Here is a 6481-nt window from a genome sequence, read left to right on the forward strand (position 1 = left end):
TTGGGGTTTGTTTCAGTGTTACTCGGTAAAGTTCCAGTAGGGCGAGTTGACAATTGGGTTGCGATCTGACCCATCTGAATTTCCAACTTCTGCAGCATAGCCTCCTAATTCTGTAGGCGAGTTTCAGTACCCGCTACATATTTCATCATGATTTCATCAAAGAAGGGCTTCTTCTCGACCGGCTTTGATGTGTTGGTTGTAGGATCTGCAGCTTTCCACGAGAAGTTTGGATGATTTTTCCAGTCAGGATTGCAAGTATTTCTGTAGGGATTGTATGGATGTCTCCCTTGATTTCCAATGAAATTCGCCGCATCAACCTCAAATACTTGCTATTCCTTGGGCTGTTGAGCTTGCAATTGATTGGATGAAGCTGTCTGCATAACTGTCATCTGATGAGTAAGAGCATCGATTTTGGCATTCAGTGCTGTCAGTGCATCGACTTTTAGTACTCCAGCATTTTTCTCTTTCTTAACATCTGGCCATCCAATGTTGCTTTCAGTCATATTTCCAATGATGTACCATGCCTCTACCGGTGTCTTCCTGAATAGGTTTCCGTTAGCAGCAACATCCAACATGGATCGAACAGATTGATCCCCCCCCATTGTAGAAGGTCTGAGTCTGCTAGCTCTGAGTAAGATTATGTTGAGGACACATCCTCAATATCTTTTTGAATCGGGTGCAAGCCGCATGTAGAGATTCATCTTCCTTCTGCCTGAATGAGCTGATGTCAGAAAATAGTTTTGCCATCTTCGTGGGAGGAAAATACTTGTTCAGAAAAGTCTGAACAAGTTGTTCCCATGTAATAATTGAACCAGTAGGCAAATCATCTAGCCACTCAACAGCTTCGTCTTGTAGAGAGAATGAGAATAACCGCAGTCGCACTGCATCAGATGTTACCCCATTTGTAGTACCTAAAATCCAATCTACTAATTCGCATATATTAAATTAAATAAATATTATGGTTATTATTTTTAAGTTTAATTGATTTAAATTATTTATTTGAATTATGTGTTAATAGAATATTATTTATTTATCAAATGATTTTATTGTGCAACTTATTTATTTTAAATATTTTAAAGGTATAAGCTTGCTTATTTAAATGATTTTATATAATTGTTTAGTTTATTCATTTAAATGATTTTAAATGTCTAGCTTATTTAGTTAAATTTTTTTATCTGTCCAAATCATTTTAAAGGTTTTTATACTGCTTGTGTATTTATTTAAATTGATTTTAAATGTTCTTCTAGTTGTTTAAATTATTTTAATCGCTCTACTATTATTTAAATATTCCATTTATTGCAGTGACATCAAAATATTTAAAGTGTTGATTTTAATTCCTAAGATAGTGCCTAAATTCATTTTCAATATTTATGGTTTTAATTGCTTGGATTTTTTTAATTGCTTAAGTTTCCTTTAAAGTTTTAATTGCTCAAAGATTTTAAGTTAATTATTCTTAAATATTCTTGAGTTCAGTATTCTTTGGTTTCGGTGTTCGGCGATGGTGGATTTCGATGGTAAATTCCAAGATTTTATTTTTTAAAGAGATAAATTGGGAGGAATGAGAAATTTAGACGAGAGTTTGATTTTTTGAAGTTTTCGGGTGTCAGAAATCATTTTATCGCATTCTTGGTTTTTTTATTTAACTTTTTCAAAAGTTAGAATTTTCTTAAACCCAAATTAGTAAAATCCAATATAATATTTTTAATTTGGGGTTTTTAAACTTATGAATTTTATTGGTGTAAGTTAGTAGACAAGTTGTAGTACTTTAAAGTTGTACTTTTAAAGCAACCCTCACACCTACTTTTAAATACTCACACCTAAGCTTACACACACATGTACACACTACACACTCAAACTTTTAAATCTAAAATAATACATTTAGCAAACACTAGCCCTCTCTTTCCATTGTAGCCGCCACCCACCCTCCATTCTCTCCCATTTTCCTTCCACCACTCACGGCCGCCCTTCCTCCAGAATTTCCGGCCGCCGCCGTCCTCCTACCACCTCGCCGTTGCCGAAAATGATTGTATAAACACTGGTCGAGGTCTTAGCTAGCCTCTTTCCATCGGTTTGTAGGTTGTTTTGGTTAAGGAAAGTATATGCATTCCTTGGGCTATCAAGCTAGCTAACTAAGCATTTATTTCATGGTTTTTGTTATGTTTCGAATTGCTCATTATTTTTCAAGTTAGGGATTCGGTTATTACATATTTTCAGCTGAGTTTATGTTCAAGTTTCGAAAATTTCATGTGGGTTGATGATTATGGGTTGTATGATGCATTGTGATAAGAAACATGAGGAATTTTAATACACCATGGCACTTTCGAAAATTTCAGAAGTACATATGCCTAAATTTCAAAATTTATGTGGTGTTAGGGCTGTGTTTAAAGCATGTGTAGTGCATTTTGTTGTTTGGCAATTGGCTTCATTGTTTGTTCAAGAATTTAAGACACTTTGGTGCATAAACTTGGTGTTTTTGGATTGTGGAGTGGAGGTGTGGTTGAGGGCTGCCTAGATGTTTGTGATAAGTCCTAAGACATGTCAATAAGTGTGTTTGGTGGTTTGGAAGGAGGTAGAGGTAAGGAAAAGGGGCTTGGAGGTGTTTCCTCAAGGTAGAAGTGTTGTAGAGTGATGTTTCCTTTGGGCAGGGGTGTCTGAATTCGGGGTAGGGGAGGCACTAAATAAGGTCTGTTCGGGTCATGGTTTGGTCCTAGGTCAAGGTTATGATGTTCTGGTCGCATTAGTATAAAATGGGCTCGTTTCGGTTAAGATTTGGATAAGTTAAGGGTCTTTTAAGTTTAAGGGTCGGAGCACAAATTTTAAGAACAATGTGTGAGCTTTTGAGTGAAGGAATAAACTGAATGTGTTGAGCAACAATGGGTGCATGAAGCCTGGTCCTAAGTCAAATTTATGATGTTTTGGTCGCGTCGGTATAAATTGAGCTCGTTTCGGTTAAGATTTGGATAGGTTAAGGAACTTTAAAGTTCAAGGTGTTGGTGCAGAATTTTAAGAGGAAAAGGGGTTGTCCGAATTTGGTTTTTGGTAGATTTGCTTGGGCTGTCAAATGAAGTTAAAAACTATTCCTATGGTTAGTTTGTAGTGTTTGGAGGGTGTCGGTTTGAGCAGAGTCGAATTCGGTTAAGGTAAGGTTGAGTTAAGGGCTTTTCGGTTTGGTTGCTCGGGTTATGTCTTGTTTGTGAGAATGAGAATTAAAGTTGGGTAAACCACTTAGGGGCAGCCACTCACTCACCTAATACCCACATTTTTGTGTTGAGTTTCATTCCTAAAGTTTCATACTTGTGTGCTTGAGTCTCGCCTTTGAGCCAAGCAAGTGTTTACAAAAGAAATCGCTTTTATTCATGCATGCTAAGTATTTTGAGTCGAATCAAAGAAGGAATATATATTTGAACAAAGTGAGTTGATTGTGACAAGACAGGGTATTGTTGGGTTGGGGGATGCCTCACTCACTTGCCAAATAGACGGGTAGAACGAGATCGGGAGACATCCAGAGATCCCTACCAAAATAGACGGGTAGTGTGAGATCGGAAGAAATCTCGGGATCCCTACCAAATGACAGATAAAGGGGTAATTCGCGTCGGGAGAAATCTCAGCGTCTTGCCGGCATAGTGCACTGCAGCCATTGATCGATCAAAACAGAGGGTCACAATCCAAGGATCTAAGTTCTCAGAAAAGAAAGTAAAGTTCAAGGAAAGTTTATGAAAGTCTCATGTTCAGTTTCATGATAAGTTAAGAAAGATCAAAAGTCTCATTGCGTGAGTTGGCGTGAGTTCATTGTTTACAGGTTGTCTCATTCTCTTGTATCATGCATATTTTCAGTTTAAGTTGCAAAGTATATTATGTACAGTACTTTGAGTATTACTGCAAGTATTTTTAAACCCTTGTTATTACACTGTTTATACTTGCTGAGTCATTAGACTCACTATGCTTGTTTGATTGCCAGGTGAGGAGGAGTATCTAGAGATCGAGGGGCAGGATCCTCGGGGTTGAGGTCACCAGCGGCGCAAGGCCCTATGACCGTTGCTACTTTTAAGTTCCGCATAAGGCTATGTTTGAAATAAAGAATTTTAGTTTGAGTACTTTCAGTATTAGTCAGGATGTGTTTTTCCATGTGCTTAAATATTAGTCTTGTAATTTGTTATCGCTATTATTGCAACCGTGTGGGGTTGGCTTTCCTTTCGTAGTTTATGATTATCACAGTTTGGATTTCTTTTTATCACGTTTATTTCTTTATGTTAGAATTGTTGTGTGTGACAGGGTGGCTTTATTTACTTTCAAACAAGTCATGGAAAAGTTTTTATAAATCCGTCTTTTCTTTATTATTTAATTAAGTTTAGAGGTTAGGGTCATTTCAGTTGGTATTAGAGCACGGTCTTGGTTTGGGCTGAGCCTACTGCCGGTTGCCAAAACTCAAGGGATCTCGCCTCAAGGTCTGTAAGTTTTAATGAATTTTATATGGTAGTCGTAATTGATTTATTGCTTTAAATGTTTAGATGTCATCTTTTTAAGAATATTTTCAAATTACATGTTTAAATCCTTTAAATGTGTAATTTCAGTGTTTAATTTTTTTGTTTAGAATTTTTTTTAGTAGTTTAAAGTGTACCATTCAAATGTGTATTTTTATAGCATGCGACTTCAAGTTAAACGGAGTTGGGGTACCAATATTCCTTCCAGTTTTGGATAGTACGTGGATGTTGTTTGAGTTATTAGGTAGTGCTAGCAAGTTTTAGGAGATATTAATTGATGTGTCCTTGTAATTTATTCTCTTACGGATGGAATTTTAATCGGGTACAACTAAGTGAATAGTTTATTTAGGAATTTCTAGACGTGTGTTTAGTCAAATAAGTTTATGAATAGAACTAATGTGAAGACTTGAGATACGAACCTGGTTTTATATAATTATGGATAGTTTGAGTTTTCTTTTGTTATTTGGGCAAATATGATTTTATGAAATAGTGAGTCGGATGTTATGAGCCTTTCAATTATGTGAACTATTATTCCGATCGTTATTTCCTTTTTTCTTTCATTTGTGCTCAGATCCGTTACAACATGTACTTTTGAGTATCCGAAATTTTTTTGCACTTTCTTTGAGCATTTATGGATTCGTATGACATTAATCAGTGTTGAATTCTGCCACTTTGGCATTGGTTGAACGTCTTAGTAACATCTTGTTAATGTTTTACACTTCTGGAAATTTTTCCTTCGATTCTAGATCCACATGTTGATGTGAGTAAGATTCACTTTTTCTTTTTGGTAATCTACTCATGTTGTGTGGCTGACATCTGATTTTATTTTGAGACCGTTGTTTTACCTAATTATTGACTTGTGTGTACTTCTCTCGACTGAAGTTACACTAATTGCCTTGATCGTGCTTTGATTATTTGGGCACGATGTCATTACCCATGGATGAGTGATCACAAGGGTTGTTATCTTGTTGACTTATATTCATTGTTCTTGGAGCCTCCATTATTATTTACTTACCCCTAAAATTGAATTATGAGTGAGTTGCTTTCACTTATCTAAATTTTATTTCTAACTCGTTTGTTTGTAATGTTTGCACTATTTCGTTTGTATTGAGCAACATTACTTGTATGTTTATTTCCTTTCATGATCCATCCTGATGAATACTCGGTGGATTATAGTTTCAATTATCATTTCGATTTCTTGAGTAGAGAATTGACTCGTAACTGCTTAGTAAGTGGTTAGACTGTTGGAATTTAGTATTAGTACTAGATAAAATCCTAAGTTATTGTGGTGATCCGAGGAATGACGACTATCAATTATATAAAGTTCTAACGGGAAGACTACTAGTTGGTGGATTAATTGAATGTGCTGTTTTAATTTTAAAATGGGATTGTTAAGATTAAAAAGACAACTTTGTTAAGCTGAATGGATTATCAATCACGAGATAGGCCGCTAAGCAGTCTTAGGACAAATTCTCTTGAAGTTGTATGAAATTGGAATGACATGGCACACACACACGTTTACGTTAAACTGACAGTGTATTGTGAACAATCAGAAGTTTTTGTGGTTTTTAGTTGTTGAAATTGAAACTTATCGGAGTCTATGTAGTTCATGTTTCATTCTTACTTATGTCATTTTTTGCATTTTTTTTTTGCATATCTTGCTCGAGGGCGAGCAAGGTTTAAGTATAGGGGTGTTGATAAGTGCATTTTTTATGCATTAGTTTGTGATAGTTTTATGTCTATTTTGTGTGCATTCATATTATTTTTATGTGTTTTCATGTGTTTTAGTGCATGCTTGTGTGTTTCACTCCTCGGGTTAATTTTGTAGGAAAATGAATGGTTGAAGAGTGAATTACGGAGCAGCTTTGTTCAAAAAATAATATTTATTTTTATATAAATCCAAATCTGATCGCCACTGTTCAGAATAAAGTTCAAGATGTTTTGAAGCTCTGTCAAAATTTCAGCTCGATCCGACGGCTAGATCTCAAGATATGAATTTT

This window comes from Henckelia pumila, chromosome 3 (genome assembly GCF_033568475.1).
Source record: "Henckelia pumila isolate YLH828 chromosome 3, ASM3356847v2, whole genome shotgun sequence".
Classification (NCBI taxonomy): Eukaryota; Viridiplantae; Streptophyta; class Magnoliopsida; order Lamiales; family Gesneriaceae; genus Henckelia; species Henckelia pumila.